This window comes from Lissotriton vulgaris, unplaced genomic scaffold, assembly GCF_964263255.1.
Source record: "Lissotriton vulgaris unplaced genomic scaffold, aLisVul1.2 SCAFFOLD_926, whole genome shotgun sequence".
Lineage (NCBI taxonomy): Eukaryota > Metazoa > Chordata > Amphibia > Caudata > Salamandridae > Lissotriton > Lissotriton vulgaris.
The window spans coordinates 279,494-296,297 of NW_028250845.1; the positions used below are offsets into that span (position 1 = coordinate 279,494).

At 45.4% G+C, this 16,804-nt stretch overlaps 1 protein-coding gene across 1 annotated transcript in view; it reads right to left on the minus strand.

Annotated features, from left to right (window-relative positions):
- Positions 1–16,804, minus strand: part of LOC147663099 (nebulette-like) — a 348,425-nt gene that overhangs the window by 119,554 nt on the left and 212,067 nt on the right. The window lies entirely within an intron of this gene.

The following is a 16,804-nucleotide window of genomic DNA, read 5'->3' on the forward strand; positions in this document are numbered from 1 at the left end:
CAGGGCTTGCAACACTCTTTACAGACATTGGTCACAATGCCTTACAACTACATTTTTAAGTATGTGAAGTGAGTTCATCAGACATGCATAATGACTCAAAAATAGTTAGAAAGAGAATGCAGGTGGATACAGACTTTACAATCAGAATGTCAATTTGAGTTAAATGACAAAGAGATTTTTTAAAGTTCTGGGGTAGACCATAGTCTCTGCCAGTACAACAGAGGGAGCAATTTTGCAGTTTCTGTGATTGGCTTTCTCCCAAGGTCGATCAGTAGTGGGCGTGTCAGATTACTCTGGGGCAATCTAGCAATATTGCAGAGAAACGTATTTTCCGAGATGGTCAATTTGGCTAAGTTCTCATCACCCCAGAGTTCTGTGGCCTATAAGGCAGAGCATATTACCTTCATGTTATATATCTCCATGGCGGGGCTGATTATCTTGGTAAAAGAAGTATTATATTCTTTTTGCAGTACCCCTGCCAATTATCGGTGTTTCAGTGATGCTAAATTGACTTGGTGTGACCATTTTAGCCCCTCCTGAATGTTTTCCCCTAGGTGTGTGCACTCCTTAACCTGGTCAAGCATGATGTTATTCAACCTAATGCCACCCTTAAAAGCCCTGTGTGGGTTAAAGCTGATCAGTTTTGTTTTGGACACATTAACCTCCAGTCCCCGTCGAGCACAAAACTCTTCAAAGATTGAAAGGGCTCTCTGAAGCCGACTTGGTGTTTGAGAAAGGATCAATGTGTCGTCTGCAAACATTAGTATGGGGACTTTTTCGCCTGCCAGTGACGGTGCATCAGTTTCGGGGCCAGGACACATCCCTGACGTACTCCTTTCTCCACTGGGTAGAATTCTGTTACTTCGCCCTGTTTGCCCCAACGGATCCTAGCCTTGTTGTTCTCATGCATTCTAATGATAAGTGTCAGCAGGTCGAGGGGTAACCCCATGTCTCTTAATGTCTGCCAGAGTTTTCCATGTGGTACAAGATCAAATGCTGACCTAAGGTCAACAAAAACAGGATATATAAACTGCCCTTACCCAGGGTTACTATTTTCTAATATAAAAGAGTAATCCCGAATACTTGATCTATAGTGCTTGTAAAATCACAAAATCCTGCATGGAGGGGGGATAAAATACCGAATTCATCGATACAATCTTGCACTTTATTTAGCACCAACCTGACCATTACCGTTTGAAGCGAGTCAATAAGGCTGATGGGCCTGTAATTGCCTGGGCACGCTTTATCTTCTTTTTTGAAAACAGGGCTAATCTCTGCGCCTTTCCAGGAATCTGGAGTAGGCTAACCCTGGGCAATAGCATTTGATAATAAGAGGATATATGAGCTCCGTCTTGCTTTATTGGCAAGGAATACATCCCCGCCATTCCATCCAAATCCGGGGCTTTTTCTGCTATGATGAATTTCAAGGCCACCTCAATATCTGCCCTGCTAAATGCTTCCTCATTTAAAAAAACTGTTTGGCAATACTGCCTTCATTTTCATGCTCACTTGCAGCATATTGTGGTTCGAAGTGGTTTACCCACTCTAATTGTGAGACATGATTATGGGGCTGGGAAGCCTGCCCTCCTCTGTTCCATTTATGGACATTCCAAAATTGTTTTGAGTTCCTGTTAACACAGGTCTCCTTCAGATCGTCCCACCTTTTGCTATCCCATTCCTTTTTCGCTTTTAGTATTGACCCCCTATATGTGGCCCTTGCTAATTGTACCAATGCGGGATCCCCTTGTTTTATAGCGTCTCCTAACACTACACGCGACCTTTTACATTCGTCACTATACCTTTCCTGTACTTTGGGTATAGGTAACTTTTTAGGTTTGCTCTTTGTTACAAAGTTCATACGCATATGTCAAAATAATTCATTGTGTATGCTAATTGGTAGTTTTAGATCAAGCAAATTAGTTACACTAGCCTAGATCTAAGCATGGGCGCAAAATCCGTTCCGCTCGAGGATTAGGTGGATTTTCGGTAAATCCGCAATCCGTGAACTCCCGCGAATTTACCGAAAATCCGCGAATTCGCGAGCGGCGGATTTAGGGGGCAAAAGTTCAAGCCTTCAAGCTTGAAGTTGTAACTATTTTAGTATGGCGCCGGCAAGCTGCCAGCGCCATCCTAAAATAGTTACTAAGTTAGCTAAGTTAGCTTCATCAGGAAGCACTAATAGATAAAATAAAGCAGGTGCTCGAGCACCTGCTTTATTTTATCTATTAGTGCTTCCTGATCGGTCTCTGACCTTTTATACACACAAGAGGCATGAATTCGCATGGAAGCCCGCACGTTTGGTCCCGCTCACACACTCGCGGTGTGCACCGTCTTCCCGCCATTTACCCACTATGATAGGTCACTCAAGGGACCCCTGCGCCCTTCGGGACGATTGCATAGTAACACACACATGGTCGCTGGAACTAGTTGAAGCTCAAATTCAGTGACTCATTCATCAGCCCAAAAACAATCGTGAGCGCTGTCGAGGCTGGGCAGGTGTGCCTTCTTCCCAAATCTGCCCTCGAAAATCAGCTGTGATGCTGGATAGAGGCATTTGTATCCTTGACTTTCACGAGCACAATCACAAGAGGCATGAACTCGCATGGAAGCCCCGCACGTTTGGTCCCGCTCACACACTCGCAGTGTGCACCGTCTTCCCGCCATTTACCCACTATGATAGGTCACTCAAGGGACCCCTGCGCCCTGCGGGAAGATTGCATAGTAACACACACATGGTCGCTGGAACTAGTTGAAGCTCAAATTCAGTGACTCATTTGTCAGCCCAAAAACAATCGTGAGCGTCGGCGAGGCTGGGCAGGTCTGCCTTCTTCCCAAATCTGCCTTCGAAAATCAGCTGTGATGCTGGATAGAGGCCTTTGTATCCTTGACTTTCACGAGCGCAATCCTCGTGCTGTTCCTGTGACCAGGAGCTTCTTTCTCTTCATCTGCTGCTCTTTTCGGTCTCTGACCATTTATACACACAAGAGGCACTTGAACTCGCACAGAAGACCCCCCCATTTATAAAGGCTGCAAAATCTGCAAATTCGCAAATCGCGAATTTTGCGGATTGCGAGTTCGCAAATTCGCAAATTGCGAATTCGCAAAATTCGCCCATGCTTACCTAGATCACTAATGGCCTGGTCCAGCTCATTACCAATACTAGTGAGTACTGACAAGTAGTTCTTTTAGTTTGGTCCATTTTAGTAGTCTTAGGTCATTTGATGGGACTACATCGTTAGACATATAGCTGGCTACTATTTCGTTATGGGTCTTAGAACAAAAAAAGTCCATGTCCATGCATAAAGGATTATGATCACTTTCCAGTCTATCTTGAACTTACATATCATTCACTGTATGCCAGAATGCTAGGCTGACCAGAACATAGTCTATCCTACTAGTACTGTGGCCGTAATTGAATGTGACAGCCCCCAATTTGTCAGACTTTGTACGGCTATTAAGTGCCCATAGACCATTTTCCATACATATTGAGTTAATGTGAATCACCACATCCGACCATCTTTTTATTGGCTCTAACTCCAGCTTTGGGACACCCAACTTTAGATCTTCCTCATCAAATGAGTTACCCTCCTCGTTGAGCGGCTCAAAGGTTGTGTTAAAATCCGCTGTGATGATCAGGGGTAAGCATGACTGATTACTCTCGAGGAGATCGTCAAGTGCCACTAAAACACCCAACTTTTTCCCTCTTGAGCCACGCACGTACATATTATATATTACTACAATCCCCTTGGAGGACCTGGACAGTCTGACAGCCTTGAAGTCATGATTGTGAATTGGGATAATTTATATATTCAACCCCATATCTTGCATCACCCACATTGCCAGGCCCCCTGATGGTCCCCCTCTTAATCCTTTAATGGCTGGGATATAAAAGTTTAAATACCCACCACAAAACAGGGGGGCCTCTGACCAAGTCTCTTGGAACAGACAAACATCAAACCTCTCAATAAATGCATGCCACTCTGGGGATCCCAACTTTGAACCTAATCCTGCAATATTCCATGTCAGCAGTGTGTTAGTTACTAATACCCCATTACCCGCCAATTTGATGTTTACTGCGGGTAAGCTTGAACTTTGGTTGCTTGCTTGTCCTACCCCTACTTTTTGATTATCTAACAATGATTCCTCTCTTACACCTTGTTCCAGCTCTAATGGTGGACAATAATACCCAAGAGGACCATCTCTGGGGGCCACCTCTAATGACAATTAGACCTGCTGCTGCTTATCCAGATCACTCTCATGTCAATCTATATTTCCCAGTGTAGATACCCCCCCTAACCTGAAAGGATCATGCCCATATTGATGGACATTATCACCTCTCCTGGGTGGGCGTCTAAACTGGATAGCTGATTGCCCTGGTACGCTTGTACAGAATTCTAGGGCAAAAAGATTTTCCACTATATGTGCCCTGGCCATTGTGAGCTCAATGCTGTCTAAGGAATTTGTTGTTGCAACCAATTTACGGGCCCTAACTATGTCTTCCCTAATTACCGACCGGCATCCTCTCACATGCTTTATCCAATAGATTGATTTATTTATTAAGGAATCCTCACTCTCGGGTCTATTGTTAGCAGCAAGTTTTTGGACATTCACCATGAAAATCTTTAATGAACTTTGAGTTTCCATAGAGCAACAATCCAAATGCCTATTTTGCTCCTCTGACCATAGCTGGGTAAGATGTATTGCGCTGTTACCATTCTGATGTACCTGTGTGCCTGCATACTCTTTTGGAAAAGGATTTTCGCTATGGCTATTGATAGCATTTGTCCTAGTAGGATTCGGGATAGGTCGAGAGTTTATTAAAGATGTCATTCTAATCTCATCCCTAGACCTACCTAAGCTAAATGTAGCCCCATAAGCTTGTGTTTGGTTAGGATGTGGGGTGATCAGAGGTATGGCCCTAGAAGCTGTGTATAAGTGTCCTAGATCTTTACCTTCCCTTGTGGCCCTTGGTTGCAATCGGTCAGATGACAATGTTTTTACCAGCGCTATTAGATCCTCAATCTGGCCTCTCATTATACCCTTAACTTGCAGAGATAAGTTTTGATGTTCCTTAGATGAGTTTGGCCTACCCTGGTCAAGAGTGGCCGGGGATAACTGGGGAACTTGCCCCCCCCACCTTCATCTCTTGTTTCATTATTAACAATATCAAGTAATGGGAGAAATCTATTTGTGCACTGCACCATTGTAGCGATTTCATCTATGTTGGCTATATCCTCTTTGAACAATTCTCCCTCCTTTGTACTTTATCGACTTTTCTTGCACTTGTTTTATGAAACATTGTCGCGGGATGGTAGTAATGTGGGTTTTATCTGCATGAGCCGGTCTTTTTGAAGGTGGGTCACTAGTTACTTGCGTCATTGGCTTTAGCTCTAGGGTACCCTCACTCTCTTCTATCAGGGTATCTATCCGATCTAGGACAGTTACTACTTACATGTGTTTGGAGGTTTCTAGCTCTTTTGCCCCTTCTACTCCAATTTGAACCAGTACCTCTAGTCTCCCCCCCACCCAACAGCTTCCTTTTACCCATTGGTGATGATATCTGACTTACAATATGTCTTTGCTAATCAGACAGGGTATAATATTTATCACCTATTCGCAATTTGCTACAATGTATCACTTATTGTTAATGGGTAAACACCTTTTGACATCATTGTATTAGGGACATTTTCGTGGTGAAGTTAATCCAAGTCTTTACAGATAAATGTGAGGAATCAGGGTCACCAGAAAAGCAGTCACATCCAAGATAGCTACAACAGTACCTGTGGGGGATAACGGTCACAAATGTTTCAGCAGTTCCGCACTCCAACCTACAAGGCAGACATTAAGGGGGTGGCCCTGCCCTGCCTCCTTCTGCCACTGACGGGCACAGACGGGCCAGCCCTTGGCCCTTGCTGCATGGGCCCTTGCCGGCACTTACGCGCCTCCTGGCGCGGGCAGTGACGTTGTTGGCAAGCGCACAGCTCTGCACGCTGGGACCTGTAGTCCTTCCCCAGCTCTCGCCCTCGGTATGCTTCACGGGCAGCAGGAGGATTCCATGACTATGGCAGCAACACTACCTCCTGGCCAGGAACTGGAGCTGTTAGGGCAAAAGCGTTTCCAGTTCAGGTGCCGGTAAAAACAAGAAAGAGCTCCCGCGCTGCATAGGCCCTTGCCGGCAGTTATGTGCCTCCTGGCGCATGCCGTGACTTTGTTGGCAAGCGCACGGCTCAGCACGCTGGGAACGGTAGTCCTTCCCCAGTTCTCGCCCTCGGTATGCTACACGGGCATTGGGAGGACTCCGTGACTATGTCAGCAACACTACCTCCTGGCCGGGAACCGGAGCTGTTAGAGCAAAAGCGTTTCCATTTCAGGTAGCAAGTAAAAATAAGAAGGGGTGTAAGCATCCCCAAATGCATCCAATATTGATAAAGTAATGGAAGCCATTTCATATTTAGGGACCTTGTGACTATTTTAAAAATTTCATTTCAAGAAAAAAATTCATTTTAAAATACATTAAATCTAGAAGTAAATATGTTAGACCTGACATTTTTTGCTATGTTTCTCCAGTCTCTACGCACTTTCACACTGCTATTCAGTGTTAAACTGCAAGTGGTCCTTCAGTAAATTGAGATATGAGTGGTTTTCCATAATTGGCACTTTTGATTTACTAGTAAGTTCCTACTACAGTGCACTCTGTGTGCCCAAGGCTGGTAAATCAACTGCTACTAGTGGACCTGCAGCCTTGGTTGTGCCATCCGCACCAGTAGCCTCTCAAATGTGTTTCAGACTTGTCCCTGCAGTGACTGCGCACAGTTTTTACTGCCATGTCGACCTGGCAAGTTACCAGACTGTAACCTTCATTTGTCGGTACATGTGAGTAACCCCTAAGGTAGGCTCAAGGTAGTCCCTTGGGCAGGTTGCAGTGTATGTGAAAGGTAGGACATGACGTAGTCTGTGTTACATGTCCTGTTAGTGAAATACTGTGCATTTAATTTTTAGGTCGAGCGTAAGCGTACGACCTCTTGTATAATTTAGTATACATATATCTCTGTGGGCCAAATGCCACTCCTTGCTTCTCATTTGTTTCTTTCACGGTCCTTTAAAGATCCTTGCTTGCCAGTGGCCAGTCCTGCCTCCTTGTCCCTCCTTTTTCCTCCAAGGAGCAGGGACTTAGAACAATATCATTGTGCTTCGTTCTTTTGATCTGCTCGTGGGGGGACTATTTTATTATGTTTTCAATCTTGTGTTACACTCTGGCTGTTCAGACCTGTAGCTGCTTACATTTTATTGCAGCATTAACCTGCCCAGTTTCTTCCATGTGGCTGACATTCTTTTGTATTCTTCCTGAAGACAGCTCGATGGCTGGCTTGGAATGCATGCAATTAAATATTGTGGTTTTAAGTCTAAGTCTGCCTCCTTTAATTTCCTCCAGAAACAGGCATAAAATACTGCAACAGCATGCTATCTTGTTACTGCAGCTCTAAACCATGTAAAAGAAAAAGTTAAACCACTACTTAGAAACAGCCATTGTTTCAGTTCCATTAAATCAATGCTTCAAATGAGACTTTAATATGCATGATGCTTGTGTTCTTTCCTCCCCTCTAGGACATGTGCTTGGATGCTGGCTGAGGGGTTGAAAGTCTCCACAAGGACAGTGCGATCACTGGACACTGACATTTGCTCTTAAACGCACTCCCTGACACATTCCTGGCCTCAAGCAATCGCAACAATAAACATGTCAAGATAACTTCAGTGATTAATGATCTTGCTGGAAAGATGGAGTTGTCTAGTGGAAGAAGTTTTGACTCATTGCAAGGTAGAAGAGGGTTAATATGTAGACTGCAAAGAAAGTGTACCATGCAGAATAACAAAGTGCATGACATGTAAATAGGTCAGGGGTTACTGATTTTCTGTTACTTGTAGCTTATAACATAGAAGAGTGAATTTGGAACTTTCATCAAAGAACTGCATGCACTGCAAAGTATAGATTAGAGCAGATATTAATGTTGCAACAAGAGTTAATCTGGGTAGAAATCGATTGTTAAGAGCACTCCTAACTATGGTATTCCATTTTCAATTTTGTGTTTGTGCTTCTGGAACCCAAGCACTCTTTAGCAATGCTGCCTACCAATATGCATGGCTTGTGACTCCTACACCTGTAGTCCTCTGTCTTATGTAACATTTCCTTTACGCTAATTTATACACATATGATTAGTTGTCTGTATGTATGTGTGTGTGATGCAAAGTGCTTTGACACTCTACACTGGTATGAGGGGTGCTTTATAACTAATTAAATGGATCTTAATGTTTGTGGTTATGGAGCCTTAAGGGACACTGTTAAAGGGGGGTGGTGATGAAGGAATCAACCGCACTCAATCTTACCTCAACATCATCCCAGCACCATCTCAGCATCAGTGTAGCACCAGTGCAGCACCATCTAAGCTTTAGCACAGCACTATCTCAGCATCAGTGCACCTCCACTAATGCAGCTCAACCTCAGGAACAACACAGCACCAACACAGCACCACTTCAGTATCAGCGCACCACCACTTTAGCACAGCAACAACTCAACATACCTTAGCACCACATCAGATCCAGGGCCCACCACCACCTCAGCATCAGCACAGTACCACCTCCTCATCAGTGAGCCACCACCAGGGCAGCACCAAGTCACAGCAAAACAGCATCAATGCAGCACCACCTCAGCATCAATGCAGCACCATCTTAGCATTAGCACAGCACCACCTGAACACCAGCACTTCAGCATCAGCACATCCCCATTTCCGCATCAGCCCAGCACTGCCTCCTAATTAGTGCAGCACCACCTACGCACAAGTGCTGAACCACCTCTGCATCAGCACAGCACAACCTCCTCAGTGCATAGCACCACATCAATATCAGCAGAACATCATGTCAGCATTAGTACAGCACAATCTCCGCATCAGTGCACCACCACCAGTGTAGCCCCACCTCAGCAACAACTCAAGACCCATGCAGCGTCACTTCAGGATTAGTGCAGCATCACCTCTGTATCAGCACAGCATCACCTCAACACAGCACCAACTCAACACCACTCAACATTGTTCAGCACCACCACAGTATCATTCAGCACCACGTCAGCATCCACACAGCACCACCTCCTCATCAGTGCACCACCATCTCAGCATTGGAGCAGCACCAGCACCACACCACCTCCGCATTAGCACAGCATCATAGCCACATCAGTGAACCACCACCTCAGGACAACACCACATTAGCCTCACTTAGCACCAACTGAGCACTAGCTCAGCACCACCTGAGCACCAGTGCAGCAGTACCACCTCTGCATCACTCAGTATCACCTCCAAGCCAGCGCACACTACCTCAGCATCACATCTGCACCTGCATATCACCAGCATCAGCACAGGACTGCCTCCTCATCACTGCAGCACCACATCAGCACCAGTGCTGAACCACCTCTCCATCAGCACACCACTACCTCCTAAGTGTGCAGCACCACAGCAACATCAGCAGAGAATTATGTCAGCATTAGCACAGCACAATCTCCACATCAGTGTACCATCACCAGCGCAGCCCCACCCCAGCAGCATCTCGGGACCCGTGCAGCGTCACTTAAGCATTAGTGCTGCAATCCCCCAGCATCAACACAGCATCCCCTCAACACAGCACCAACTCAATACAACTCAAAATCACTCAGCACCTCCACAGCATCACTCAGCACCACCTCAGCATTAACACAGAATCACCTCCTCATCAGTGCACCACCAACTAAGCATTTGAACAACACCAACTCAGCACCAGCACCACATCACCTCCACATTAGCACAGCAACATAGCCACATCAGTGAACCACCACCACAGCACAACATCTCATCAGCATCACTTAGCACCAACTGAGCACTAGCTCAGCACCATCTAAGCACCATCTCAGCATGACTCAGCACCATCTCAGTACCAGCGCAGCACCATCTCCACATCAGTGCACCACCACCAGCACATCACCACCTCACCACCAAAGCAGCTTCACCTCAGAAGCAACTCGGTACCAATACCAAATCACTTCAAGATTAGCTGAGCATAACCTCGCACAGCAACAACTCAACATCACTCAGCACCACTTGAGCACCAGTGTAGCACCACACCCTAGCATGAACCAGCACCTCAACATCACTCTGCACCACCTAATCATCACCTCAGAATCAACTCCTCATCAGTTCACTACCAACTCAGCATCAGCGCAGAACAACCTCAGCATCAACGCATCACAACACAAACATCAGCACAGCACCATTTCCACATCAGTGCACCACCAGTATCAGCAGAGCATCACCTCAACACAGCACCAACTCAGCACCAGTGCAGCACCACCATATCTGCATCCCTCAGCACCACAGCATCACTCAGGAGAAGTGTGGCTCAGTGGTTAGAGGCGGCAGACCCGGAAGCTGGGATCGACCGTGGACCAGGGTTCGATTCCCCGCCTCAGCGGGTCTCGGGCTCAAAATTCCACGGCCTCGACAATTCTCGCTCCGGTGCCTACTCGACTCACGGGGTCTCACTCTGCAACTCTGGGCAATAGCTTGCTTAATCTCCACAACGGCCCCACGGGCGGGATGCCTGGCTTTCACCCTGTGGACACCCTGCTGGGGCCTCTCACAGGAGAATACCAGGACGGGTTCCCTAGGCAAGCGCCAGGATGCCCTTTGGGTGACAGGTTGCGCTATATAAATACACCTACATTTACATTTACTCAGCACCACCACTGCATCACTCAACACCACCTCAGCATCACTCAGAACCACCTCAGTGACACTCATTATCACCTCCACACCACCACACACTACCTCAGCATCACTCAGCACCACCTGAGTATCATTCAGCATCACATCTGCACCAGCACACCACCAGCATCAGCACCACACTGCTTCCTCATCAGTGCAACACCACCTCAGAGCAAGTGCTAAACCACCTCTGCATCAGCACAGCACTACATCCTCAGTGTGCAGCACCACATCAACATCAGCAGAGCATCATGTCAGCATTAGCACAGCACAAAATCTGCATCAGTGCACCACCACCAGCGCAGGTCCACCTTATCAGCAACTCAGGACCCATGCAGCGTCACTTAAGCATTAGAGCAGCACCACCTCTGCATCAGCACAGCATCACCTCAACACAGCAGCAACTCAACACAAGGTAACATCACTCAGCACCACCACAGCATCACTCAGCACCACCTCAGCATAAACACACCACCACCTCCGTGTCAGTGCAACACCAACTCTGCATTGGAGCAGTACCACCTCAGCACCAGCACCACACCACCTCCACTTTAACACAGCACCATTGCCACATAAGTGAACCACCACCTCAGCACAACACCACACCAGCATCACTTAGCACCAACTCAGCATTAGCTCAACACCACCTGAGCACCAGTGGAGAAGTACTACCTCAGCATGACTCAGGTCCACATCAGCATGACTCAGCACTAAGTGTGAGCGGGAAATCCGTTACGCTCGCGGATTTTGCGGATTTTTGGGAAATCCGCAATCCGCGAATTTTGCGGATTTCCCGCAAAATCCGCAAAAAAAATCCACGAACGTAACGGGTTCAAAAGTTGAACTCCCACTCATGCAACTATTTTACAATGGCGCCAGCAAGCTGCCAGCGCCGTTGTAAAATAGTTACAAAATTAGCTTGCACAGGAACCACTAGATACAATGAAGCAGGTGCTGCTTTATTTTATCTAAGTGCTTCCTGTGCAAGCTAACTTTGTAACTATTTTACAACGGCGCTGGCAGCTTGCTGGCGCCATTGTAAAATAGTTGCATGGCTGGGCACAGGTCTGCAGCTCACTCAAGGGACCCCTGCGCCCTTCGGGGCGATTGCATAGTAACACACACATGGTCGCTCGAACTAGTTGATGCTCAAATTCAGTGACTCATTCATTAGCCCAAAAACAATCGTGAGCGTCGTCGAGGCTGGACAGGTGTGCCTTCTTCCCAAATCTACAGTGGAAAATCAGCTGTGATGCTGGATAGGCTTTGCATCCTTGACTTTCACGAGCGCAATACCCGTGCTGTTCCTGTGACCAGGAGCTTCTTTCTCTTCATCTGCTGAACTGATCTTTCTCTGACCTTTTATTCACACAAGAGGCACATACCCTACTGGGCACATTGTGTTCGCACGGGTTTCTGCAAGTTCGCACGCGTTTTGTACAATTTCGCAATTTGCGAAATTGTACAAAACCTTCGCGAACTTGCAGAAACCCGTGCGAACATTAAAAAAAAATACGCACATTCGCGAGAATTCGCGGATTTTGCGGATTGCGAGTTCGCAAATCCGCAAAATTCGCGAACGCGAGATTCGCAAAATTCGCCCATACTTACTCAGCACCACCCCAGTACCAGTGCAGCACCACCACAGCATCAGCACAACACCATCTCCATATCAGTGCACCACAACCAGCACATCACCAACTCACCAGTAAATCAGCCGTACCACAGAAGGAACCCAGCACCGATACTACACCACTTCAAGATCAGCACAGCATCACCTCAGCACAGCACCAACTCAACATCACTCAGCACCACCTGAGCACCAGTGTAGCACCACCACCTTAGCATGAACCATCACTTCAGCATCACTCTGCACCACCTCATCATCACCTCAGTAACAACTCCTCATCAGTTTACCACCAACTCAGCACCAGCGCAGCACCACCTCAGCATCAACACATCACAAAGTAAACATCAGGACAGCACCATTTCCACATCAGTCCATCACCAGCATCAGCAGAGCATCACCTCAACACAGTATCGACTCAGCACCACCTCACACCACCACCTCCACGTAACCAGTGCGTCACTCAGCACCAACTCTACATCACCTGAGTATCATTCAGCATCACATCTGCACCAGCACACCAGCACACCACCACCTCAGCCCCACTTCAGCATTACTTAGCACCACCTCTGTGTGCACTCGAAATCTGGCATCTGTTGATTTTCTCCTCGTGCCCGTCCACTGCTAGTATTATAATTCAGATACTATTTCTCAATCTCAACCCTCCCATTGATTATGTCCTTCCATTCAAAACAACAAAAAGCTATAATAAACAAGTATTACAACAGGCAGTAAGAGGTTGCCATCATTGCAAGGACAAAAAAACGAGAAGACATTTTTTGTTAGTTCTTTTTTTAATACAATTAATCAATTTAACAGTGTCTTCTTTAAACTCCACTACATGAAACCCCACAACACAAAATACCATTCCACATATTTATAATCCATTACACACAGTGCCACTCCAAATAATTCCAATACACAAAAAAACATAATTACTATCCACATAATACAACTGCTCTCATACCACTTAATTCCACTACACACATCCACACGACACAGTTTCACAACTAACAAGTCCAACCCAACCCAACGCCGCTGCCGGCTCAGTGACCTGTTGGCACCACAACAAGCACTGCTGCAGTGCGCACCGCAACTCTGGTCTCACTGACACCATTAATGAGCCGCTGCTTGAACAGTGATCTTTGGGCACCACACCCAGCAGTGCCTCACTTCACACCGCCACCTGGAATCCCCAATGATGCCGCTCCATGCCCTCCCATGCTGCAACCTTGGCACATCAACCCTGGTGTCATCAACTCCAGATCGTCTACTGACAACAGCGCTTCAACCGTGACCTGCCAGCACCACAGAGAGACCTGCTCCACTTCGCACTGAAGCCCTGGTCTCACCAACGCAGCTGGAAGCCATCACAGAGTAGCTGCATGCACCTTGTCTTGAGGGCAACACACTGTGCATCGCTGCACTTTACACCACAGCCTTGATGCCTGCTGACATCAGCGCTCCTGACTTCAACCTCAAGGAGTTTGCTCTGCAACACGTGTGACTTCAAGGGTCCGATGACCCATGCACCGACCTCCAAAACCTGATGAAACCGCCTCTTCAGAGCTCATCGCCAGCTTCACAACACCCTGCATTTCAAAGGTACTGTTTGCAGGTCTTCCCGACACTGGATATGGCTCGGGATGCCGGGGTTCACCTGAACTGTTGGATTTGTTTGCTCACAATACTGTGTATGCACCGGAAAGAGCTATCCACTTCAAGGAACTGTATTTTAAGTCTATTTTTGCAATATTCAGATTTTGATTACTGTACGTTGGATGTTTATAGTTTTGGCTTGTTTTACACAGATAAGTATTGGCTATTTGTCTAAAACTGATTTGGTGGCCTTTTGTAGTGTTTTCACTGTATTAATGTGTGTTATGTGCAGGGGTTATTTTATGAAGTGTAGTCCTCTTACCCTGACTGGAAGGAAGGGTGCCTGCTTGGACAACTAAAGACCCCATAAAATCAAGTGTCAACCAGATGCTGCAAAATATTTAATGTGATCTTTCCAGTTTATGTCGAGCTTAAAAAGGTGGCAGACAAAGTGGGGAAATAATGGTCCCTGTCTCTGTAATTAAATATATTGGCCATCTATATACCTATTGGATTGTGAGGAGGTGAGGACGGTGGAAGGTGCTACTAGTCACTTTCTGGAGTTTAGAAATTGCGCTCTTATTTGGCGTCCTCACAATCGGCTAGGTCAATTTGCCCTGAATTAAGGGAGGGCTACCATAACTAGAGCACTTTGTTAGAACAGTGCTCACCAGTGGCGGTAAGATGTGAGCCACCACCTTATAACCTATTAACATTAACACTCTGAGGATAATGATCGCTCATTAAAATTGAGTGAGGAGTGAAATTAGATAGCAGTGTGCAAAACTTGTGTGATGAGAGGATATAATCAATGACAATATTAGAACCTCTACCATTGAATGTACAATTCAAATGACTCATTAGTAAAACTATAATAATATTTAAACATCAAATCATTCAATTTAGCCCCATAAATATTGTGTATAAAATAGGATTGATCCATATCATGTGTGCCCACCATAACACAGACTTTTTAGATGGCCAGTGACACAAATGGACATTGAAGTTGTCACCCCAAAAGGAATAAAAACCTCTTTCCCTTTGCAGCAGCATATAACTTCAACTTCATAATCCAATTGGATAAGTATATTCAGTATGTCATGTGAGAGAGCATTAATATAGAGATTGACAAGAGGAAAGTGTCTGGTGGGTTGCTTGTCTGTTGATATGATCGAATTATCATTAGGGATGATCAGTGAAAGGGTGGTGACATTCCAAGAGGCCAGTTGTGTAATCTGCTATCCCATAAAATGTTGGTGTGACGTATAATTTACAGTACAAGGAGGCGGAGCTCTAGCTACATTATGGCAATCAAAGCTAGAAGTAAAGTGTGATTTCAATACTTCTAGAAAGGTGGCAGTAGATTGTTCCACTAGAGCGAACCTCAAAGATAATGTGTTCAAAGAATGCTTGACTAAAGGTTCTAAACCATGCATGGAATTTAGTAGGGCACTAAGTTCCTCTGAGTTAACAGAAGGGGGTTTAGTAGCTCTACCCTTTGATTAGTTTGTTTAAACAGTTCATGAACAGCTACCACCCCTCAATAAATACTATTTCCCAATGCTCTGGAAGCAGGTCCTGTTGTCTTTTTATGCTTGGGAAAGTGAGTCAGAAGAGGAATTAGGGGTAATAGATTGGTAATTGCTTTGAACACAACAATTAACCTCAAAGCCCACATCAGGCCCAGCTGCCCTGGTGTTCCTTCTGGTTAAGATATACATAATGATAAATTACTTTGTAATTTTCACAAAGTCTCATGGCAATTTACAAGTCGGTCTTCAACAGTGTTAATTTATTTGTCAATGCCCCCATTGCGCTGGTTTAAAAGTTAGTAATCAAAGTAGAAGTCTTACCCTGTAACTTAACCACTGCAGGGGGAGCTCTCTATTTGCCATGTTTGAATCAGACTCACAGAGTGGAAATGGAAACAACACCCATCTTGACCCCATCTAATCCAAATAAGACAGGCCAGAAATGCCTACAATACAAGTATTCTAAATTCAAAAACATACTTCTTTAGAAAAGAACTGGATAATGCAAAAAACAGACAAAGGAAACTTTTCAAACTGCTAAAAGATCAATCCAACAAAACAGAGAAATCCACACCTATAGCTCCAAAACTGAACATAAGCAGCAAAGAATTCTCCTCCTTCTTTACAGCCAAAGCCAAATCCGTAGAAGTAGGGCTCAAAAAGGGTGCAGTGATCCCTTTGATCAAAAAGAACACCCCAGCTAAGCCTCAATATCAACCAACTCTGAAAATGCCTAAAAATAATTCTTTATGGTCAGAATTCAAGCCATACAATGCTAAAATGATTTCGACCATAAAACCAAATAATCATTTTAACGATCCTCTATATGCAAACTGTTGGTCTTCAATAAACCATCTGGTCATTCCCTCATAGACAAAGATTATTAATACTTCACTATTGCAAGGCTCACTACCTGACTGCTTAAAAACAGGACAAGTCATTCCAATCTTAAAAGAAAACGACAGAGAGCCCCTCAGACCTTAACAACTTTTGACCATGCCAAAATCCTAGAATGCCTGAAGGAAATAATGGGCTTAGAGGGTACAGTCCTAGACTGGTTTAGATCCTTCTTGGAGAACATATTGCAAAGATTCATATTGAACCAAACACTATCGGCATCATCCTGAAATCTTATTGGAGAACCACAGGGTCCAACACTATCCCCTGCTCTATTCAATCTTTACGTAGAACCACTAACAGAAATATGACAACAGGCAAACATCTCCTTCCACATGTATGCAGACAATACACAACTCTATATCAAG